This window comes from Cervus elaphus, chromosome 18 (assembly GCF_910594005.1).
Source record: "Cervus elaphus chromosome 18, mCerEla1.1, whole genome shotgun sequence".
Lineage (NCBI taxonomy): Eukaryota > Metazoa > Chordata > Mammalia > Artiodactyla > Cervidae > Cervus > Cervus elaphus.
The window spans coordinates 14748824-14774720 of NC_057832.1; the positions used below are offsets into that span (position 1 = coordinate 14748824).

At 43.1% G+C, this 25897-nt stretch overlaps 1 pseudogene; it reads left to right on the forward strand.

Moving 5' to 3' along the window:
• Nucleotides 1-25897, forward strand: part of LOC122674661 — a 172766-nt pseudogene that overhangs the window by 144174 nt on the left and 2695 nt on the right.

Here is a 25897-nt window from a genome sequence, read left to right on the forward strand (position 1 = left end):
TTGCCAGGATTCTCCTTTGTGAAGTTAGTATTTTTCCTTTCCATTCTCTATTCTTGAGAAGTGAGCCTAAGACCTTCCTAGAATGGAAGAGAGGTTTATTTTCCCATATCGTTTGGAATTCTGCTGTAAGGAGGATGTGCTGGTGTTTCTGTGGGAAGGGAGGATGCCCAGACTTGCCCCTGGCATGCTGCAGTCACTAGATGATAAATATGAAGACAAAGAGGGAAAGACGAAACAGACAGAATCCTGGGAAAGGTCCTAGTTCTTCACGTTGTCTCCTAGCCTTTGCATTCATCAGCCTACCTCTTGTTAGGCGTAAGCTGTCAAGGTCATTAACATCTGAAGCCATGTGAATTGGCTGATATGCAGCTGAAAATGAACTGTCACCAAAGGTTTTGAGTGTTTGTGCGTCCCCTCCCACACCCACCCTGGAGGGGAGCCCCAGGTAGTGAGGGCGTAGGACCTGTTTAATGACAGGAGACACGGGAAGGAGTAGCCACGATGACTAAGAGAACTGTGGGATTTTAAAGATACCATGTGAGGGCATTCTGTACTCTTGTGTCCCAGAGCCAGCTGCGTCCTCAAAGAGGAGCCCGGAGGGGACTAAGCGCTGCGGAGCGGAGTCACACGCGGGAGGTCCCTGCTGAGAACGGAGCCACCTTGGGGAGAGTGTGGAGGGAGAGGGGAGATGGGTGCCGGGAAGATGTGGACAAAGGATATTTCCTCCAGAGCCTGTTAGGACAGGTTAGGCATTAGACGTACCCAGTGTTCTCCTGTAAAGTCCAAGAGCCCTCTGGCGCTGAACCCACGGACTTGACTGCTTCCAGAATCAAAACGGACACAACTGCGTCCAGCATCAGAATGGAGCATCTTCCGAGTGAGTGGATCAGAGGATTCTCTCTGCGTCCTGACAGCCTCATGTCTCACAGAAGAGCGTCCGGACTAGACTCGTACCTACGATCCTGCTGGGGGGCTGAAACTTCCTTCTATTTTTGTCTATTTTTAATCTTATTTTCATTGTTTCTTTTTTAATCTGAGTCAGTGATTCTCTAAGAATTGTACAGAGTGTATCTTAAAAGAGTAGAAAGAAAGAAAGAAAGTGAAGTCACTCAGTCGTGTCTGACTCTTTGGGACCCCACGGACTGTAATCTACCAGGTTCCTCCGTCCATGGGATTTTTCAGGCAAGAATACTGGAGTGGGTTGCCATTTCCTTAGAGAATGATAATTTCTTCCTTCTTGGTGGAGAAAAGGGAACCCTCCTACACTTTTAGTAGAAAAGTAATTTGGTGCAGCCACTACTGATAACAGTACAGAGGTTCCTTAAAATCTGAAGAGTGCTCCCATATGATCCTGAAATTCCATTCCTAGGTATATATCCAGAGGAAACTATAATTTGAAAAGATAACATACACCCATTATTCATAGCAGCACTATTTACAATAACCAAGACATGGAAGCAACCTAAATGCCCATCAAAGAAGATGTGCTTATATGCAATGGAATATTACTCGGTCATGAAAAAGAATGAGGCAATGCCATTTGCAGCAACATGATGCACCTAGAGATCACCATACTAAGTGAAGTAAGTCAAACCGAGAAAAATGAGTATCATATGACCTCACTTATATGTGGAATCTGAAAAAACATATACACATGAAAGTATTGATATTTACAAAATAGAAACAGACTCATAGAGAAAACAAACTTATGGTTACTGAACAATGAAAGAGTGGCAGGGGTAGGGATAAATCAGGAGTTTGGGATTAACAGATACATACTACTATATATAAAAGAGATAAACAAAAAGCACCTACTGTATTTCACAGAGGACTATATTGAATATCTTATAATAATCTATAATAGAAATGATTCTGAAAAAGAATATATGTATGTATTATGTATTTTTATAACTGAATCACTGTGTTACACATATAAATCTAACACACCATTGTAAATCAACTATACTTCAATGTTAAAAAGAGAGAAAGGAAAAAAACCTTGACATTGCAATTTCTTTCTAATTCTTCAATAAGTATTTTAACTTCCCCAAGAATCTGCTTCCCAGCTGGCGCTAGTGGTAAAGAACTTGCCTACCAATGTAGAAGAGATGCAGGTTCCATCCCCGTGTCAGGAAGAGGCCCTGGAGAAGGGAATGGCAACCCACTCCCGTATTCTTGCCTGGAAAATCCCATGGATGGAAGAGACTGGCAGGTCCCTCATACACAACTGAAGTAAGTTGGCACGCAAGGCATTCAAGAATCCATAAGAACCAAATGGAGCTAAGAAAGATAAAAGAAATCTCAGTCTAGAAACACCCAAGAAACAGATGGGAAAATATGTCTAGAAGTCAGGGTTTGTCTTGGGACAAAGGAAAAGAGGTGAACTCGAAATACCAAGGCAATCATTGGTGATGAGAAAATGCCAAAGAAGAAGAAAACCACGGGAGCCATTTCTGGAGAACACAGTATTCTCTGTGATAAAAGGCATTTCTCTTTTGCTTTATCCTTTTACAACTCCTTAAAATTAGAACAAAAGCCTGAAGAGAAAAGCTGATAGTTTTCTTTATTTAATTTCAAATGTTTAGATACTTTAATTTTTAATTTTCCCAAATAGAATTTTTTGGCAAAATACAAAAAAAAAAAGAAATAGTATGTAAAAATTATGGTCTTTCTTACACTCTCTTTGTTCTCTTCCGACACTCTATTATTAACTTTTGAGAGTGAACCATTTTGTACTTTAGAAATATCATCCTACAGATTGGAAATGATTTGTCATTCTTTGGGTTTTAAAACCCGTTTTTCCCCTTATAAATCTCTTGTTTTTCTTTTTACACCAGTCAGCTTAAGCTGAATTCTAAAGAACAGAAGCCTAATTTAATTATGTTCATTGAATTCCAGTAAGTAGACTTTCACTGATTTTAGTGCAGTTTTTCAACGGTTAGCTATACAAGATAGAGGATTCCCCTGAAGACTGGCTAACCAAGAAATAATTAGGGCCATCTCAAAGTCTCCACTTTGAGTTTGCAGTATAGATCTGACTTTTCCCACTAATGCTATGCTAGTCTTTCTCTTGCTCAAAGTTGTAAGAAACAGCTGAAGATGCCCACTGCCCTCCTGCTTGGAAATTCTAACAAGGATTTCAGACCAGATCACATAAACACTGAGACAGCCTTAGAGATGCCAGCATGGCATCCTGACTCACGCACTGTTTTCCACTCTGAGTCTCAAAGCCTATGGTCTTCAAAACAAGACCTGAGACAAATCAATGGAGATGGATTGATTCTGGTTTCCAGACTATGAAAAGAGGCTCCTGGGACCTCCCCAGAAAGACCCGGGGGGAGAGTCGAGGACCAGTGAAGTCACTGCTCTGCTCCTGTATGCGTATAGCTTGTCACACATTTCTCATCCAACGAGCACTCCTTGAGTGCCTTCCATTGCACAGAAAAAATCCCAAGATCCCTATACACCCACCCAGCTTCCAAGCTTCATCTAAGTGTCTTCCTGCCTCCTCTCCTTACAGCTTTTATTTCAAGACCATCGGGGCACTTAAGAGTCTTTAAGCACCTCCCTCATGTCTGCATTGGCCACTGAATTCACTGCTAGAATTCCTTTTATACACTTCCCCTCTACTCCCTATTAATATTTATTCTCCCACCAACTTGGTGCTCTGATATCTTTCTCTGATTGTGTTCTGCCATCAGAGAGTAAATCATTCAGTCTCTCTTGGTTTTAATGCCCAGTCTATCCCCTCATAAACAATCACAATTTATTTGTGACTGATTGCTCATTCTTTTGGAAAAGGTAGGATTTTATGCCCTTTTGTTTCTCTGGAACTTCAACCAGGAGATGGTAAAGAAGCATTGTTTAGTGAATTGAATCAAGCTTAGAAATATGTGGAATTTATTCCTCTAAGTGTATGTATATCCAGACTGGCTACCCTGTTCTCTTCTGAAGGATAAATGACCTTGCCTTTAATAACCTTGTCTTGCTCACGCACTGGAATTCTCTGAATATTCAATCCAGTAATCACGTTTCCCCTCCACACTAACAGATGCAGACATTGCTCCAAATTGTGTTACTTAGATTTCTTGGGCCTCCAGGTCCTCACCTCTAAAATGGGAATGAAACATAAGAATCTGCCCCCAAAGAGTTGATGCTAAGCTTAAAGGAGATAATACATTTAAAAATTTTAGATAGGGGCTGAGTCAAGGTAAATCTCACCTCTCAATAAAAGGTAGCTCATATGTAGACTAATCATTATTGTTATTAGAGATTAGAATGAGTAAACCCAGCTTGCCATGCAGTTCCACAAATGCTGCTAACTCCAGAAGGGAAACTCTATTAAGCATAGTTTATGTTATTTTTTATTGGAGTATAATTGCTTTACAATATTGCATTAACTTCTGCTGTACAACAGCGTCAATCAGCCATATGTATACATACTTGATCTCCTTCCCACACACACCCCCTGCCCCATCCTGCCCCTCTAGGTCATCGCAGAGCACTGCGCTGGGTTCAGCAGCTCCCCACTAGCTATCTATGTCACACACGGCGGTGTACACAGTCGGTCCTAATCTCCTAACTCACCCCACCCTCCGCTTCTGCTCACTGTGTCCACAAGTCTGTGCTCTATGCCTGTGTCTCTATTCCTGCCCTGGAACTGGATTCATCTGCACCTTTTTCTGTATTCTACGTGCATTTGTTAACATATAGACTGTGATTTTGACAGCTCACAGCTGCACAATCAGCCTGCCACTGGAGGGTGGTTTAGATCAGTGAATTAGATACATTCTGAAATAAGTATGTAAAGGTAAGCTTCCCTGAGACCTACAAGAAGCCTGTATGTTCTCCTGTCCCTGAGACTAGATGTGACAAATGTTTCATCTACAGGGAGCATGAAAGTTTCTGTCTCCAAACTTCCAGAACAATTAAGTGGTGAAGAGAAAAAAATAACAAAGCCCATTTGTTTGATTTTAGCTTGATATTCCAAAAAAAATTAAGAGTAAATATTTTTATCCAGGCACAACGATGTTGCAAGATGCATCTTTTTTATTGAACTATAGTTGACTTTCAATGCTTTGCCAATCTCTGCTGTACTCAAAGTGAGTCAATTTTACACATATACACATTTTTTAAATATTCCTTTTCATTATGATTTAATCCCAGGAGATTGGATATAGTTCCGCTTGCTATACAGTAGGACCTTTTTTATTCATTCTGAATATATTCTGAATATATATAGATAGGTTTACTTGTGTGATAGTTTAGATTCCACAGACAGGTGTGGTGATATATTTGTCTTTCTCTTTCTGACTTACTTCACTTAGTATGATAATTTCTAGTTGCATCTATGTGGCTTCAAATAGCATAATTTCTTTTTCTTTATAGCTGAGTAGCATTATTTTGTATATATGTACCACATCTTCTTTATCCATCCATGTGTGGACATCTGAGTTGCTTCCGTATCTTGGCTATTGTGAACAGTGCTGCTATGAACATTAGTCTGCATACTTTTTAAATTTATTTTTTAATTGAAGGAAAATTGCTCTACATTATTGTGTTGGTTTCTGGCATATAACACTGTGAACCAGCCACACCTACACACAGCCCCTCCCCTCCCCCCACCTCTCTAGGGCTTTACACAGCGCCAGCCTGGCTCCCTGCGCCACACAGCAACCTCTCACCAGCCATCCGTGTAGATGTGCAGCAACCTCTCACCAGCCATCCGTGTAGATGTGCATGCAACCTCTCACCAGCCATCCGTGTAGATGTGCAGCAACCTCTCACCAGCCATCCGTGTAGATGTGCATGCAACCTCTCACCAGCCATCCGTGTAGATGTGCAGCAACCTCTCACCAGCCATCCGTGTAGATGTGCAGCAACCTCTCACCAGCCATCCGTGTAGATGTGCATGCAACCTCTCACCAGCCATCCGTGTAGATGTGCAGCAACCTCTCACCAGCCATCCGTGTAGATGTGCATGCAACCTCTCACCAGCCATCCGTGTAGATGTGCAGCAACCTCTCACCAGCCATCCGTGTAGATGTGCAGCAACCTCTCACCAGCCATCCGTGTAGATGTGCATGCAACCTCTCACCAGCCATCCATGTAGATGTGCGTGCAACCTCTCACCAGCCATCCGTGTAGATGTGCGTGCAACCTCTCACCAGCCATCCGTGTAGATGTGCAGCAACCTCTCACCAGCCATCCGTGTAGATGTGCATATGCAACCTCTCACCAGCCATCCGTGTAGATGTGCATGCAACCTCTCACCAGCCATCCGTGTAGATGTGCATGCAACCTCTCACCAGCCATCCGTGTAGATGTGCATGCAACCTCTCACCAGCCATCCGTGTAGATGTGCATGCAACCTCTCACCACCCATCCGTGTAGATGTGCAGCAACCTCTCACCAGCCATCCGTGTAGATGTGCAGCAACCTCTCACCAGCCATCCGTGTAGATGTGCATGCAACCTCTCACCAGCCATCCATGTAGATGTGCAGCAACCTCTCACCAGCCATCCGTGTAGATGTGCAGCAACCTCTCATCAGCCATCCATGTAGATGTGCATGCAACCTCTCACCAGCCATCCGTGTAGATGTGCGTGCACCCTCTCACCACCCATCCGTGTAGATGTGCAGCAACCTCTCACCAGCCATCCGTGTAGATGTGCAGCAACCTCTCACCAGCCATCCGTGTAGATGTGCATGCAACCTCTCACCAGCCATCCGTGTAGATGTGCAGCAACCTCTCACCAGCCATCCGTGTAGATGTGCAGCAACCTCTCACCAGCCATCCGTGTAGATGTGCATGCAACCTCTCACCAGCCATCCGTGTAGATGTGCGTGCAACCTCTCACCAGCCATCCGTGTAGATGTGCAGCAACCTCTCACCAGCCATCCATGTAGGTGTGCATGCAACCTCTCACCAGCCATCCGTGTAGATGTGCATGCAACCTCTCACCAGCCATCCGTGTAGATGTGCATGCAACCTCTCACCAGCCATCCGTGTAGATGTGCATATGCAACCTCTCACCAGCCATCCGTGTAGGTGTGCATGCAACCTCTCACCAGCCATCCGTGTAGGTGTGCATGCAACCTCTCACCAGCCATCCGTGTAGGTGTGCATGCAACCTCTCACCAGCCATCCGTGTAGATGTGCAGCAACCTCTCACCAGCCATCCGTGTAGATGTGCAGCAACCTCTCACCAGCCATCCATGTAGATGTGCATGCAACCTCTCACCAGCCATCCGTGTAGATGTGCAGCAACCTCTCACCAGCCATCCATGTAGGTGTGCATGCAACCTCTCACCAGCCATCCGTGTAGATGTGCAGCAACCTCTCATCAGCCATCCGTGTAGATGTGCATGCAGTCTCTCACCAGCCATCCGTGTAGATGTGCATGCAACCTCTCACCAGCCATCCGTGTAGATGTGCAGCAACCTCTCACCAGCCATCCGTGTAGATGTGCGTGCAACCTCTCACCAGCCATCCGTGTAGATGTGCAGCAACCTCTCACCAGCCATCCGTGTAGATGTGCATGCAACCTCTCACCAGCCATCCGTGTAGATGTGCGTGCAACCTCTCACCAGCCATCCGTGTAGATGTGCAGCAACCTCTCACCAGCCATCCGTGTAGGTGTGCATGCAACCTCTCACCAGCCATCCGTGTAGATGTGCATGCAACCTCTCACCAGCCATCCGTGTAGATGTGCATGCAACCTCTCACCAGCCATCCGTGTAGATGTGCAGCAACCTCTCACCAGCCATCCATGTAGATGTGCATATGCAACCTCTCACCAGCCACCCATGTAGATGTGCGTGCAACCTCTCACCAGCCATCCGTGTAGATGTGCATGCAACCTCTCACCAGCCATCCGTGTAGATGTGCAGCAACCTCTCACCAGCCATCCGTGTAGATGTGCATGCAACCTCTCACCAGCCATCCATGTAGATGTGCATGCAACCTCTCACCAGCCATCCGTGTAGATGTGCAGCAACCTCTCACCAGCCATCCATGTAGATGTGCATGCAACCTCTCACCAGCCATCCGTGTAGATGTGCATGCAACCTCTCACCAGCCATCCGTGTAGATGTGCAGCAACCTCTCACCAGCCATCCGTGTAGATGTGCAGCAACCTCTCACCAGCCATCCGTGTAGATGTGCAGCAACCTCTCACCAGCCATCCGTGTAGATGTGCATGCAACCTCTCACCAGCCATCCGTGTAGATGTGCATGCAACCTCTCACCAGCCATCCGTGTAGATGTGCATGCAACCTCTCACCAGCCATCCGTGTAGATGTGCATGCAACCTCTCACCAGACATCCGTGTAGATGTGCATGCAACCTCTCACCAGCCATCCGTGTAGATGTGCATGCAACCTCTCACCAGACATCCATGTAGATGTGCATGCAACCTCTCACCAGCCATCCGTGTAGGTGTGCATGCAACCTCTCACCAGCCATCCGTGTAGATGTGCATGCAACCTCTCACCAGCCATCCGTGTAGATGTGCATGCAACCTCTCACCAGCCATCCGTGTAGATGTGCATGCAACCTCTCACCAGCCATCCATGTAGATGTGCATGCAACCTCTCACCAGCCATCCGTGTAGATGTGCATGCAACCTCTCATCAGCCATCCGTGTAGATGTGCATATGCAACCTCTCACCAGCCATCCGTGTAGATGTGCATGCAACCTCTCACCAGCCATCCGTGTAGATGTGCATGCAACCTCTCACCAGCCATCCGTGTAGATGTGCATGCAACCTCTCACCAGCCATCCGTGTAGATGTGCATGCAACCTCTCACCAGCCATCCGTGTAGATGTGCATGCAACCTCTCATCAGCCATCCGTGTAGATGTGCATATGCAACCTCTCACCAGCCATCCGTGTAGATGTGCATGCAACCTCTCACCAGCCATCCGTGTAGATGTGCATGCAACCTCTCACCAGCCATCCGTGTAGATGTGCATGCAACCTCTCACCAGCCATCCGTGTAGATGTGCATATGCAACCTCTCACCAGCCATCCATGTAGATGTGCATGCAACCTCTCACCAGCCATCCGTGTAGATGTGCATGCAACCTCTCACCAGCCATCCGTGTAGATGTGCATGCAACCTCTCACCAGCCATCCGTGTAGATGTGCATATGCAACCTCTCACCAGCCATCCGTGTAGATGTGCATGCAACCTCTCACCAGCCATCCATGTAGATGTGCATGCAACCTCTCACCAGCCATCCGTGTAGATGTGCATGCAACCTCTCACCAGCCATCCGTGTAGATGTGCATGCAACCTCTCACCAGCCATCCGTGTAGATGTGCATGCAACCTCTCACCAGCCATCCGTGTAGATGTGCATGCAACCTCTCACCAGCCATCCGTGTAGATGTGCATGCAACCTCTCACCAGCCATCCGTGTAGATGTGCATGCAACCTCTCACCAGCCATCCGTGTAGGTGTGCATGCAACCTCTCACCAGCCATCCGTGTAGATGTGCATGCAACCTCTCACCAGCCATCCGTGTAGATGTGCATGCAACCTCTCACCAGCCATCCATGTAGGTGTGCATGCAACCTCTCACCAGCCATCCATGTAGATGTGCATGCATCTTCTCACCAGCCATCCATTTAGATGTGCATGCATCTTTTTGAATTATAGTTTTGTCCAGATGTACAAGGTATATCTTTTTAGCTCTGCTTTTTAGAGCAGGAAATAGTGACTCCAAGAACTCCTAAGTAGAGGAATCCAGAGCACTCAGAAGCCAGGGTTCTCTCTACCCCTATTGGGAACACAGACTGTGTCAGGTCTTTCCAAGGGAAGTAGAGGAATTACATGCTTAGTGAGTTCAGAAATTAATTTATAGTTCAAAGTTTTTGGGAATATGAGATTCAGGGTCATCAACTTTACCATAACTCTGCCTCCTTCTCTGACTCCCCACCCTCCCTGTAGGTAATCTGATTTCTCGATCAACACAAGACACTTAAATTGAACACACAGCAGAAATGTGATGTTCAGGGATATTAGTTTCAATAAACTATAATTTCAATTAGCTCAATTGAAAAACAATTGGCTGCTTTCAGAGTGGTTGGCCTCAAAGGCACTGGATAAAAATCAACTTAGGACTCTTTCGTCAGATTTCACTCTAAGATGGTTTCTATAAACATCATTAAGAGACAGCACACCACCATGGGTAAAACCCATGAAATCCCCGATTTTCTGTCCCTCTTTTTGAACTATTGGGCTTTTCTATGGAAAATACTTTTTCTTCCAATGTAAAGCAGCAATCTGAACATGCTTTGTATTAAACACATGGCATAAATGAATAGCACTTGCCAGACTTTTCAGACACCAAAATAAGTTTCTGAAACAGAGTGTTGCTATGTTTCTTATAAAATGCCTGTAGTTGTCATGTGCAAAGATGAGCATTGAGCACTGGTCCCCTGGTGAATTTGTCCTTTGTCTCCAGGGGCAGAAGTTAACTTGATCTGCTGCAGAAAGGGCAGCACCTACATATAAGAATTCATCTACAGACCAGTTTCTCCTAAGGAATGGGGACCATCTTTCAGACACCTTACAACCTTGAAAATATCATTAGCCAAAAAAAGTCAATATAATTGCTTCCATTTCAGTAGTTCGGAGAAAATGAGCTCTCTCAGTAGCTGAGAGAAGGCATCCGAGGAAACGAGATGTTAACAGAGCATCCACCCTGAGAAAGTATTATCCTTCCACCACTGTTTATGGTGCAGAGATGGATACAACATCCATTAAGAACAGAAGCAGCTACAAAGGTTGAACTATGCTTGAGAAAGCCTAAGTTGAGCCAGAAAACATATACATTGAAACAACGTTTCTCAAAATGTGATTGCTAGACACGCCGCTTCAAAGGCAACTGGAGTGATGGTTACATGTTTAAATCCCTGAGTTCTGCTAAAGACCAGATGCTTCCAACTAAGGATGGATTCAGAAATGTGAGCAACATCCTTAAGTGCAACCTGTGCTCAGTAGAGTCTGGGGTCCATGAGATCACATGCCCAGAAGTAGCAATTGCAGAAAGATAGACAGGAACATAAAGGAGTGGCAACTTGGTCCTAGGATTTCTTATGGTGGCAAGAGCACCACCTACATACACTTTTCTTGTCCAGAGAGGAATCTGCAAGTGTTGACAAAAGGCAGTTGGAAGAGAATGAGAAGAGAGAAGGACCAACATTTGGAACAATCCTCAGAGGTAAAAGAGGGGAAATGAAATGGTGCCAGGAGCCTGCATCACGAAGGGTGCCCCTTCTTGTGACTGGGGAGCGACAGGAAGGAAGAGAGGGCAAGTCAGAGCAGACAGCGGGCTTAGGTTGCTCCTATTTGTTCTGTTAGATTAGAGACTAGACCATCTATTGAAAGAGAAGAAGGTCTGAAATAGACACTTTGAATGAAGAAAGCTGAGTACAGAATAATGCTAAGACTGTTTCCAATGCACAAACGTTAAACTCATGGCCCTCAAGAGATGAAAAAAATAAAAAGCTAAAGACTAATGCCCGGCAGCTTATGTGTACGCTGTCGCTTCGGTGGTGTCCAATTCTTTGCAACCCTATGAACTGTAGCTCGCCAGGTTCCTCTGTCCATGGGACTCACCAGGCAAGAATACTGGAGCAAGTTGCCACCCCCCTCCTCCAAGGGACTGACAGCATGTACTTGATGTTAATTGAGTAAAACAGCCAATGAATATTGATGGCATGGGAGAAGATTACTTACTAGCCCTACAGTTTCAAGGGGTCTGATTACATTTATTAATCGGACTGTCAGCCAACAGATGATGTATTTGAAGGATCTTGATTGGTTAAAGCCATTATTCACTGATCACTTTTTTTCATTGGTATCAAAGGAGTATCTCTCTCAGTCAAATGAAACAAACAAAAGAAAAAAAAAAAAAAAACAGTGCCTCAATGCTTTCAGAATATTGTAATGTTTCTTATAGACTACAATAACCTTTATCAATTTTTTGAAGGCTTTTGCATCAAAATGTTATGATTTAAATTACACAGAGAGAAAATTCTCTTATCTGCCTGGTGTGCCTGATAGCAATTTTGGCGGAAAATGTGAAATACAAACAAATAATAAGCCGAATGCAGTGGACAATTAAGGACAGAAAACATTCACGTTTCAGAGAGTCCAGGATGAAAAATGACCCTCTTACTTTTCCATCCATGGTGTGCACCTGATGAACCAACTTTAATTAAAAACAGACACAATCATATTTTAAAGAATGTAATGAATTCTCAGCAACTCTGAAGTTCTCAAAGAATGTAGAGAAGAAATTAGAAAATGGATTATCTATTATTGAACCAAATCTTGCCTGTGTTCATGACGTAATGAGCATTCCTGAGACAGTCAAAGGAAATGAACATTGTGAAGCTACATATGTGCATACGTTTGATAGTTTATTCTCTTAGTTAAGAATATGCCATATGATTCATTAGAAAGGAAATAGCCATATATAATTTATAGGTTCTTGCCTGTACCCTAAGTTCTACTAAAATAAATAGCAAACAATAGCATGTTCTTACATATATAATAAGGTTGGAGTTCCAGCTGGGAGAATGCATTTTGTGTGTTTGGGTAACACTGAGATTCTCTCTCTGTCTCTCCTGTAAGTGAAAATTCTGTCTTTTTTTCCCACTGCTCCTTCCCACACCTCTGTCTGTTGCATATTCCTGGTGTACTTGAACTTGGATGGTGACAGTTTTTGTGCTCTTAAACTAAACCATATACACATGTACTCTGACCTTTGACTAGACCCGAACTTTGATGCTCCTGTATTGCCTTTAAATCTTTCTTTACTGCCTTTCCCAATCTGGCCTCTTCCAAAGTCCTCCTCTGTGTGTGTTTTTGCCACTGTCATCAACATCTTCCTGATCGCTGAATCCAAAGGAAATACTTTAAACCAGGGGTCCCCAACCTTTGGGATCTAATGCCTGATAAACTGAGGTGGAGCTGATGCAATAATAATAGAAACGAGGTGCACAATAAATGTGATGTGCTTGAATCATCTCAAAACCAAGCCGCCCCTCCCCCAGGCCCCGGCCCCTAGGTCTATGGAAAAATTGCTTTTCACGAAACCTGTTCCTGGTGCCAAAAAGATTGGGGACTGCTTCCTAAAAGGTTGAGGACTACTGCTTAAACTTTACCTTGCTTACTGGCTCTGCTCAAGTCGGCAGAATGATTGAAACTCTTTCCCTTCTTGCTCCCCTCGTTTTCCTAACAAATTTTTCTGGTTTTCCTTCTGTCATTGATCTCCTTTTCAGTATCTTTCCTTGTCATTTGATTTTCCCAATAGTTCCAACCTTAGCCTTTTTCTACACGCTGATGTTTTCTTGATCTACGCAACACAGTGAAAGTGAAGTGAAAGTCACTCAGTCATGCCAGAATACTGAAGCTGGTAGCCAATCTCTTCTCCCGGGGATCTTCCCAACCCTGGAATCAAACTGGGGTCTCCTGCATTGCAAGTGTATTTACTGACTGAGTTATCAGGGAAGCTCTTGTCCCTGGAGAAGGGAAAGGCTACCCACTCCAGTATTCTGGCCTGGAGAATTCCATGGACTGTATAGTCCACAGAGTTGCAAAGAGTCAGACATGACTGAGTGACCCAACGCAGATTCTCTCTTAAATTTTTGGTCTAGGTTTCCAATGCTTCAATGCACTTCCACTTAGATATTCTGCCATGACCTCCAGCTCAGTCCTAACACTGACCCCGTACCTTCCCCTACTCTGCTCACTTTCTGATTCCCCATCTCCTGCTCTTTCAATTATTTTGCCATCTGTGAGCAAGCTCTGAGAACCTGCTCTGTGCCAGATATCAGGCACTAAACTCATCAGACCTGAGAGAAACCAGTCTCTAATCTCTTTTGTCTCTTCCTTTTTAACAAGTCTCTTCATGGCTTTAATCCCAGTTCTTATCATCTCCTACTTGGATTCAGACAACAGTTTTCTAACTTGTTTAATCACTTCTTCCAGTCACAAAGCTAAGTAAGTAAAAGGCAAAACTGATCTTGTCATTTTCTTAATTAAAACACCTCATTGTGCACTGGAGGAACTCAGGCAGCGTGCCAGCTGAATGCATAATGAGTGTCTCTCCTGCGCCTGCACGACTATTTTCTAAATGTATGTAGAAGCGTTTGTGATCAGCATGTCATATGCATTTACTTGTGAGCTTAAACCTTTGCTAATCCATGGAAATCCATTGCTGTATCATTTTAATTAGCATGTATGAAAAATACAACTGCTATCTATAAATCATTATTTGTTTTAAAACTGGATGAGCACCTTTAGAGTAATGGGAATTTCCGTTATTTTTTTGAATTATTTTTTATGGAGTATAGTTGGTTTATAATATTGTGTTAGTTTCTAGTATACAGCAAGGTGATTTTATTATCCATATGTGTGTCTCTATATATGTTACATATATATATTATTTTCACATTTTTTTCCATTATGGCTTGTTACAAAATACTGAATATATAGTTCCATATATTTCTCAGTTATCTATCTTATATACAGTACTGTGTGTCTGTTCATCCAAAGCTCCTAATTTATCCCCCCCCCCCACATTTTTCCTTTGGTAATCACAAGTCTATTCTTTTTTTTTTTTTTTTCACGAGTCTATTCTTATGAATCTGTTCCTGTTTCATAGACAAGTCCATTTGTGTCACATTTTGGAGTCCACTATTAGTGATATCCCATGCCTTTGTCTTCCTCTGTCTGACTCACTTCACGTAGTATGACCGTCTCTAGGACCGTCCATGTGGCTGTAGATGGCATCGTTTCACCTCTCTTTTGTGGATGAGCAGTGAGGCTCTCCCAGCTCTGCAGCGCGGCCTGTCTGTACTCTCCCCTGGGTAACCTCTTCTCTGGGTGGATCTCCCCTCATACGCTTCTCTGCAAGCATTCCAAATCACTAGAACTTCCCCAATATGCTGACTTTTTTTTTAAGGTGGCTTTAAGGCTTTTCCTTTCCAAGAACATCACACCTCAACTTTCTTCCGGGGGAAGAAACCCTGCTTTGTTCAAATTCTGCTCAAGCAGAAAATCTCTGCATCCCAGGGAGGAGAAGCGCGGCCGGGGGAATGAGAGCAGCCATGGTAAGCCCAGGAAACCTCAGATGGTAAAGCATCTGCCTGCAGTGCGGGAGACCCTGGGTTCAATCCCTGGTTTGGGAATATTCCCTGGAGAAGGGAATGGCGGACCCAATCCAGTTTTCTTGGCTGGAGAATCCCAAGGACAGAGGACTCTGGTGGACTATATAGTCAGTGGGATCACAAAGAGTTGGACACAGCTGAGCAGCTAACACACCTGGGGAGCCCCCTCCCCGGAGCCTGGAGAAACCCATGCTGGGCTTGTTTGTCTAACCCCAGCTCAGGGGCGTTCCTGGGTCTCCTGCAGCTTTGGAAGTTCAGATGTATTGCTTGTGGAATAAGTTGACATTGCCTCACAAAGAGGCATATTCCATTTGCTCCCACCTTCTTCCTCCATGTCTGAATGTAGTTGGGATGACTGGATTGCAGCAGCTAAAAAGAAGATATCAAAAATTAAGGGCAAAAACTGCAACTCCAGTATCATGGATTCACTCACTGATACTCAAAAACTGCCTGCTGTGAACTTAAATTACAGAAAAACCACCATTATTTAGGATTTCTGCAATGCACATCCAGATACACCCTAGTGCATTTACTCTGTCTGCTCACCTTTCCACGTGGTAGCAATGTTGGTCCCATCCTTCTGCTCCTAGCTTCCAGCATCCAAGAGCCACCAAGTCAGCCCATTCTTTCCAAAGCCCGCCCTGTGCCTCTCAGCACCCACCACTGTGTGTGCAAGCCTGCTTCCTCACGTGCCCCCCACAGTGGGCTGCAGTCAGCAGTCGGGCTGACACTTATGCCCACTTTTCACACACTCGTCAAGGTCCTTTAAGCCAGCAATGTTAGACGCAGGCAAAAGGGTCCTCTCTCTGTACTGTTTGATTTAGGGTGTCCAAAGCTGAGTCTTCCCCACTCGTCAGGAAAGAATCCTCCAGACCGAGGGCAGGTGCCCACCCAGACCCCATGCTCATCATATAGACCACAGGTGCAAACTGACAGCCTCAGGACTCATTTTCAAGCCCGGTCTGAGCCCAGTTCCGGAACCTTCTGAGAAGGCGGGTGTCAGCACCACTAGCAGGAGGAGCAAAGGGCATGATGCTCTCTCGCGTAGGTGGGGAAGAGCCTGCACACGTTGGCCTGTCCTAGCAGACAGGCGTGCGGCAAGCTCTCGCAGAGAGACAGAATGACAGGAGAAGAGGAAGGAGTATCTTGCAACATCCCCTGGTCAGACCTGACTTCAGAGTCAGCACGTATTTCTCAGTGTGGTGGGATGGGACATACTGTATACAACAGCCAGTGTACTTAATCATAATATAGTGTGGGCCTCAATTCACGCTCGCGTGATCACCCATAAAGAAAAGGAAGACATTGCTGAAATTGCTAACCACTTATTGTATGTGATTTGATTAGCAAATAGGCAAATAAATGTATAGATCTTTTTAAAAGAAAACATCAAATATATATGTACTAAGTCAGCAAGCACTTTTCTGTAATTTATTTTTATAGAATGATAGATTCTTTACATTCTATATGGTAGTTTTGTCACTAAATTGTGTCCAGCTCTTGCAACCCCGTGGACTATAGCCCAATAGGTTCCTCTATTCATGAGATTCCCCAGGCAAGAATACTGGAGTGGGTTGCCATTTCCTTCTCCAGAGAATCTTCCCAACCCAAGAACTGAACCCCCAGTCTCCTGCATTGCAGGCAGATTCTTTATCTACTGAGCCACCAGGGAAGCCCTTAAATTCCATAGGACTTCCCTGGTGGCTCAGACAATTTTCAGAAGCACTCATGATTTCACATAATTCCATGAAACTGCTTTCTTTTGAGTGCATAAGTATGTAAGTGAGTGCACATCCCGTGAATGCTGTATCTCCTGAGTTTTTTCTGAAACTTCTCTACACAATCAAAGCTTGAACTCTGAGCCTAATAGTTACCTTGTTTCTTTGCACACACTTAACTTGGTTAAAAAAATCAGGTGATGCAATGGAGATGATAATTGTTGTGAAGTGATAAATAACTTCTTGGAAATAGGAAAAGCCAACAAAGAAAAACTGTATCAGCAAAAGCTGGATCTTGAATAAAAAGGATAGTCTACATATAGAATTTTCAAAGACCCTTAAATCTTCGGATCCACACTGTCCTAATGTATATATTTAAATAAATTAGCATATGCACAAGCTTAAAAAAGGCTCTTCCTAATGGTACACTTTATTTATTCTCAACCTAGTGCTGAATAAGTCTCCCTTGGAAGCCCAGGCATTGAGGGAAATGCAATACTGCTTATTCAAAAGCCATTTGAATCACCTACTGTAAGAACGTTATTATGCAAGATATAATGTGCCAGAAACAGTATTACACCATGAAGGCAATGCATGAAAGTAGTTTTTGAGAAAGAAGAAAGTAATTTGTAGTTACTTCTAAGTGCATGTTACAGTCCTTTGAATCACCTTTCCTCCTATATTGGAAACACAATCTTTGGAGGACTTGTGCAGGCATTGGATTTGTATTAAAGATGTAAACAGCCTTCAGGTAAGCCTTATAACCCCAAGAGGTAAATAAGTGCTATTGTGTATCAGGAAGATTGGGTGTCTGGGGTAAACTGACATACACTGCAAAATGCCGGTGTATTTGTCTTCCAAGTAAGTCACTGGAAAAGAAAATCAGAAGCCAGGACATAGAAAACAAGGTAAAAATGGATGATTTCTACCCATATTAGAATGTGGATATGCTTAATAATTTCAAAATGCTTTGAAGGACTCAGAATAGCAGATCGAGCAGTTAGTTTTCCTATGGACAAAATGATCAACTATAAATAAATCCCAGAATTTCTCCCTCTCTCCCCTGAAGGCAAACTGACCAGTCTGGGCTTTCTTTCCAGTTTCTGCTACTAGACCATTCCAGGCAAAGGCTGATTGGCAGGAGCTGTCCACAGGGTCTGTGAGCAGACCCTGTGGACAGCCTTCCAGGCAGAACTTTTCTTTACTGTCTGTAAGTTACAGAAATCTGACAGAGGCCACATCCAAGGATCAATCATGTTGAACAATAATGTTTCCAAATTTCTTCCATTCCTGCTACTTTGTTTCCCCATTGTATATACACGTATTTCCAGTAAAGCAAAAAATGCTGCCCACCATCTACAAGAATTGAGTCATCAGCCACTTCAGCCACTGGCCCGCAGCACATCCTAGGGGAAAAACTCAAGATGTAGATCATGAATGAGGCCCTCTGTGCTCTGGGAAAACTGGTAGAACAGGCATTCAGACCATAGCTATTTTCAGGAGAAATTTTCATCAACCCAAATCCTTGCAACTTCCCATACTTAGGAAAGCACTAAAATTATTAACTGAGATACCTGATCTTTGGGACTAGCAGTAACCTTTCCCTGAGATCTTGACTGGGGGTCTACATCCTGTCCCCTCTCCCACCTCTTCACAGCAGCCCCTCAGGGCCACCTGAGAGGTGTCTCCTGGGTTATCGTTCTCAGAAAGACCCTGAATACACTCAACTCACAACTCTTACATGGTATGCTTATTTTGTCAAGGATATGCCCCAAATATACATATATATTTTCAAAACATGTTCAATTAAATGATTGATTCAGCAGGCACCACACATTGGTATACAGCCTAATTACGTTCATGAAGAAGCCTGAAGTCTTTCAGTAGAATTCACCATTCTTTACTGTAACAAGAAAAATAAAGTCCACAGGACATTGAGTTGGATGCAAGGATCAACTTATTCAATGGCCTCTCCCAAAATCAGATGTGTCCTTAGGTTTCTCCTAAATTATATCCTAACTCATCTCTGGATAAAAGACCAAACTTGAGGAGGTTATTTGTCTTAATTTATCATCTGTACATTCAGGAGCCAAAAATGTACCCATGTAGTGAGTGCTTTAGATTTTGACTTTATTTCTTTGTTCTGTGATTGTAATCATCAGAAGTCAAGTCTACTACTACATCCCCAAGTACAATAATTGCTGCAATGAATTTAGACAATTTATGCCTGAAAAAGATCAAAGAGCACTGCAGGAGAAAGCCACTGGTATAAGCCAGGCCTCATTCACAGAGTCAAAATATTAGCACCAATAATAGGCTATTTCTAGTTAACAAGATGCCTGTACAAACTTGGGAGATGTGATATTAGCTTTCATTGCTTTCCTAAGGCAATATCCTGTGGACATTTTCCATGTCATTTCTGAGTGTTTTCATTTCACAAAGAAAATGCAATGACCCTCTGACCACTGCACATTTTTGGTGTCAAAGAAGATGTATTATGTATAATTAAATTCTTCTTGTTAGTCTCTAGACATAAATGCATGAATATTTGAGCCACCCTAAAGTATATTAGGAATGCAAAGGCTGAAAAAGAAATAATAACTATTTCTATTTCAACTTGGATAATTGTATTTTGGTTACATCATGTTAGTATATTAGGGTCAAATGTGCTTTAGAAATGACATTTTTAACCATCTTCACATCCGTTCAATTATGAGATGTCAGGAATTATTGCATTACAAGCATGTTCTCTAGCTCCTTACCATGATGATAAACATGGGTAAAAGTCCATGGCCCTCATCAGCCTTGATTGATCTTCATCTTTGTTCAGTGACAAGAGAACTCTGTCAAGTCTGCAGTCTGCTCCACCTTTAATTCTGTCAGAGCAGATGAATCACACACCTTCAAAACTGAAACAGAGCCTACAACCTCATCACGTGGTCCCAAGTTATGGAGGCCTTGTGTGTGTGTGTGTGTGTGTGTGTGTGTGTGTGTGTGTGTGTGTTGGAGGGTGGGTGGCCGCGTGCGTCTGAAAACAGCACACAAACAACAGTCTTTAGGTATATCTTTGTTCAGATCTACTGCAGCAGAAAGGGCATCTGGTAGATTTACAATTGCAAGGTACTGACAGTTGAGACCAAGCTTATGTCTAAAGAAGAAAGCTAAATAAAACAAGAAGCTTTTCTGTGTTAGAACAAAGCTCTGAATGCACCCCCTGGTTTTTAAGCACAGGAAGGAGTGCTGCTGTCCCTGGCTGCCCTTTCCTAGAGCTCCCCGGGAAAACTGGACTCAGGAGTAGATGGGTGAGCTTGCAGAGGCACCAAAAGCTCCAGGGAGGAAATAACTCTTCCCTTGGAAAGCGAGTACTCTCCAAGGGGTGAGCCAGACCTGCTAAGGGCTGCTGGCAGGAAAAGATTCCCAAGGAGAATTTACCACAGAGGAAGGTAGCCTGGGCTTCCCAGACAGCATAATGATAAAGAATCCACCTGTGAATGCAGGAGATTCAGGGCATGTGGGTTCAATCCCTGGGTTGGGAAGGTCCCCTGGAGAAGGAGTTGGCAACCCCCTCCAGTATTCTTGCCTGGAGAATCCCATGGACAGAGGAGTCTGGTGGGCTACAGTCCATGGGGTCGCAAGGAGTCAGACACAGCTGAGTGACTGAGCACACGCACGAAAGCAGACTAGATTCCAGAGCAAGACCAACAAGAGGGTCCCCGAAGGTGGCCAACAGACCCGATCTCCATGATCGGCTGGGGGAGTCCCAGGATGGTTCGTACTGTCACGTGAAAGAGTGAAGAATGCAACATCCCTGTGACACGCACATCTCATACATCTGAAAGATAAGAGTAGTAATGAATTTCAAAAAACATCATTACATATGTGTGTTTTGGATATGAAATCTGGCAGTTGATCTACCTCTGATCACACATACTTTAATTGCATTACAGTCTGGCTAATACAGTTTCTTGTCATTTAACCTATTTATAGTTGTCAAATTCATGTTATTGTTATCTCTATTCTGTTGTGTTAGATGTTTAATTCACAAAAAGTGATTAGTTGCAAAGTGAATGAAGAAAACAGTAACTAAACTTTTATAGTTCCAAACAATTTTGTACAAACAGTCACAACTCCAATGTAAATGAAAATGGTGGAGCTGTGACAAGTGAAACCTTCATTGTGAAACATACCACACACGCAGAATTGTAAAGAGTGATGTGATGAGAAATGTAAATAAAAACAACAGAAACTGGATTTTATAGGGATGGCAGTCCATTTGCCTAAACTTCAAAACAGAACTTTTTGAGAAGCTGCTTTGCAATTAGAAATAATAATACATTTTAAAATGTTAATTCAATCAAACTTTTTGTTTTATATGAATATAAGATAGCTCTTTCTAATATAAATGAATGAATTGCACTATTTATTTGAGGAAGAGAACAAAACAACAGATCAGTTGTTCAGTGTCCCAATGTGCATAGCAAAATTATACCATTGAGACACTGAATGTGAAACCTTCACAGGGTTAACAGCCCAAGTTCGCCTAATGAACATTGACCTCAATGGCCCCAGATCCTCTGTTCATTTCTCCCAGGAAACATAGTGGCTGATGGCAACATCAGGCTGATTTCTGCCAGCTCTCAGCACAACTATGCTTTCCTGCTACCCGCTGTTGAGTTTTGTTGGTACAATTTGTCAGTTACTTTTCTTCCCAAATATGTTTTGGCAGTTAGGCTCATTATTTTAACTCTTTAATGTCATGAAATATAGAAATTCACAAAGTATAAATGTAAACAAGTATTTCAATGGAAGCCAATTTGAGTATTTTAGAAAACAGACTTAAATGTTAATTGTGCAAATGTAGCTGAAAAACTAAACAAACGTGGAAGACGCGAAGAGCAGGGAATTACACAAATTTAGAGGTCCTGTGCAAGATGACTGCTCCCCAGTATCAATGTATTGAGGTCTTCTATGCACTTAAGCATTCAAAACTGGAAGTTACGAATGATACTTCGTGAGTGTGGCAATAAAGGGTGTGCTGAGAGCCAGAATGAATCCCATCAACAACAAGAGACAAAAATAAATATCACTCTTCAATCTGCTATCCTCCTCAAAAATACAGATCCGTTCCTTTTCTAAATATTCACAGTGAGTGTTCATTTTTGCTTTTAAGTTAAAGTGTCTAATTATACTGATAACATTTTATTCCATGTCTTAATGTATGTTTTCAATTAAATAAACAACTACTAAAGCATTACCAAATTGGACAGACAGGCTTCCATTATCTAATATATTCTTTGGGATTCATACAAGTCAAGGGAAATATTATTTTAATGACTAACTGGGTTATAAATTGATTAATTGAATTACATCCATCTGATGAAGTAATTACTATCACATAGGCATCCAAAAATAACTCAGTATTATAGGTAAATAAAAGAGCAGATGTGCAGGGTAAAAATCAGAATTTTGATATGTAAGAGGGAAACTTGCTTGATCACCATATCATTTGTTAATTTTTGAAAACCATTAAAGAGAAAAAAAATCATGCTTAAGAAAGATGCGTAGTCTTCCAACTTGTCCCACCTTCTCCTTCCCTCACTCTGTCCATAAGAGAGCAGCATTCAAACATATACATTAGCATATGTAAAATAAATAGCCAGTGGGAATTTGCCGTATGAAACAGGCAGTTCAAATCCAGTGCTCTGTGACAGCCTGGAAGGGTGGTGTGGGGTGGGAGGTGGGAGGGAAAGAGGAAGGGGATATATGTATATCTACGGCTAATTCCGGAGAAGGCAATGGCACCCCACTCCGGTACTCTTGCCTGGAAAATCCAGCCTGGTGGGATGCAGTTAATGGGGTTGCTAAGAGTTGACATGACTGAGCGACTTCACTTTCACTTTTCACTTTCATGCATTGGAGAAGGACATGGCAACCCACTCAGGGACGAGGGAGCCTGATGGGCTGCCGTCTATGGAGTCGCACAGAGTCGGACACGACTGAAGTGACTCAGCAGCAGCAGCAGCAGGGCTAACTCATGCTGCCATATGGCAGAAACCAACACAATATTGTAAAGCAACTCTCCTCCAATTAAGAGAAAATAAATGCATTTTTTAAAAAGACAGATGACTAGGAGAAGACTAGCCATCTAGTCTCCAAGTCAGCATGAGACTAGGGGAACTCATACTGCAGATGAAGATGAGCGAACTCATGTGAGTAGTGAAGCCACGCTGAAGATAAATGATGCTTCGGGTGAAAGCGTGGAAGAGCAGACGTCACACCACTGGGGAAGGTATGGGAGGACCCATGTTTTGTAACAGGAAAGAGCAAACCTGACCCCATGTGAGATCTGTTTAACTTTCGCATTCTACTGCTTTTGCTTCTAGTTAAAGTTGTCTATAGCTTGAAATACATAGGATAGCCCATTCTCAAGGATCTGACTTTTAAGAAATCATATAGATCTCTTTTCCACTCATATAGAGATAAAAAGTTGTAGAACAGAGGATAACATTTGTCTTGCTGGAGGATTACAAGAACAGCAAGTTCTGACTTATGTGAACAGCCGCAAGAACAAAGAATTCCAACACCAAGAAGTTTGCAAACAAACATATGCCTTCCTCACCTGACCTTTCAAAATTCTTTGCCACCTGATGCCAAGAGTTGACTCATTGGAAAAGACCCTGATGTTGGGAAAGATTAGAGGCAGGAGAAGGGGAAAATAGAGGATAAGATGGTTAGATGGCATCACTGACTCAGTGGACATGATTTGAGCAAATTCCAGGAGATGGTGAAGGACAAGGAAGCCTGGCTTGATGCAGTCAATGGGGTCACAAAGAGTTGGACACAACTGAGCAACGACAAGAACCCTTAGAGAGGTCCCAGGTTTTAGGGGGCTCAAGCCACTTATCTCCTTTCAGAGCTCGGCAATAAACATTTCTTTGCTCCAGACTCCAGTGTTTCCAATCGTTGGACCTCACCCTGTGTTGAGAACACAACCTTGCATTAGGTAACAGTTATAGGAAAGTCTTACAGCAAGAAAACTCAGGCCATGAGGAAAGGATGCTGCAAGAGAAAGCAAAGTACAGTGTGATACATACTTAATAAACTCTGTGATCTTTCTCCTATGTTAAAAATTTGATCCACACTACAGAGAAGGCATGTTTTTCATTTAGGTTAAGACACCACCCTTTTGGAAGAAAGTGAAGAGAAACTAAAGAGCTTCTTGGCGAAGGTGAAACAGGAGAGTGAAAAAGCTGGCTTAAAACTCAGTATTCACAAAACTAAGATCATGGCATCCGGTCCCATCACTTCATGGCAAGTAGATGGGGAAACAATGGAAACAATGACAGACTTTATTTTGGAGGGCTCCAAAATCACTGCAGATGATGACTGTAGCCATGAAATTAAAAGACACTTGCTCCTTGGAAGAAAAGCAATGACAAACCTAGATGGCATATTAAAAATCAGAAATATTATTTTGCCTGCAAAGGTCCATATAGTCAAAGTTATGGGTTTTCCAGTAGTCATGTACAGATGTTAGAGTTGGATCATAAAGAAGGCTGAGGGCCAAAGAATTGATGCTTTTGAACTGTGGTGTTGGAGAAGACTGTTGAGAGTCCTTAGAACTGCAAGTCGATCAAACCAGTCAATCCTAAAGGAAATCAGTCTTGAATATTCATTGGAAGGACTGATGCTGAAGCTGAAGCTCCAATACTTTGGCCACCTGATGCCAAGAGCCAACTCATTGGAAAAGACCCTGATGCTGGGAAAGATTGAGGGCAGGAGGAGAAGGGGGTGACAGAAGATGAGATGGTTGGATGGCATCACTGACTTGATGGACATGAGTTTGAGCAAGCTCTGGGAGTTGGTGATGAGCAGGAAAGCCTGGAGGGCTGCAGTTCATGGGGTTGCAAAGAGTCGGACAAAACAACAATGACAAGAAAGCACAAAAATGGACTTCTTAACAAAGGCATGTTACAGGTCCTGACAGAAGGCCAACTGGAATGGCATTTGCCTCCACTATTGACAACTGTAATAACAGTAATAAAAGAAGGGAAACTGACTTACTAGCAGCCAGGCAATGCTGTGAGTACTTTACATGGACTTGCTCAGCTCAACTGCAAAATAATCTGTAATGCTGTGGTTTTATACTCATTTTATAGCTGATAGAACTGAGCAAACAAGGATGAAGGAACTTGCTCAGAACAACACAGTGAGTAAGATGCAGAGGCAGGACCGAAAATCACCCGGCTCCCTTACATCTACTTATGACCACAGTGCCTCCCAGATCAGTCCTGCCCATGGGTGCTGCTCAGCCTGCTGGACAGAGCAACGGACAGAGACATGGAGGAACAAGATCAGGTGTGTCTTTGAAATAACGTTTATGAAAAATGCCAGGAAAACCATCCTAGTCGCTAGTAATTCCAGTGACTAGTGTAAGCAATATTTCTCAGCAATAATCTCATCCTTTGAGAGAACCCAAAGAGCCTGTGTCAAATATCACATTGCTTTAATGTTGAGAGAAAGATCATAGGGCTACTTAAGAGGAATGAAGCTTGTGATCAATAACGTTATTGCCAAGTGTGACAATTTCCTTGCTCTTAATGATTTTCTTTTTTCAATAGAGCAAAAAAGTCAACCGCAGATTATTAGCACTAAACCAAAATCAAGCAAGACACAAAACTCCATCTAAGAGCCAGAACAGAAGAAAATAAATGCTATCCAAAATGAAATATATCAGAATAGGGGATGAGAAATCCACTGCCACTAACCCATATTGAAGTCAGCACACCCTGGTGTGAATCTGATGGCTAGCAACTCAATTTTTAACCACGGGTGGAGGCAAATTCTGCTGAGAAGCCAAGGTAAATATCCCATACTCTCTGACAGACCCACCAGTCCCTAGCTGCATGCCTACCCATTTTAAATAGTGAAACAAAAATAATCATTGTACAGAAACAAAGTAAGGAACATAAAATCACAGGGAACTATA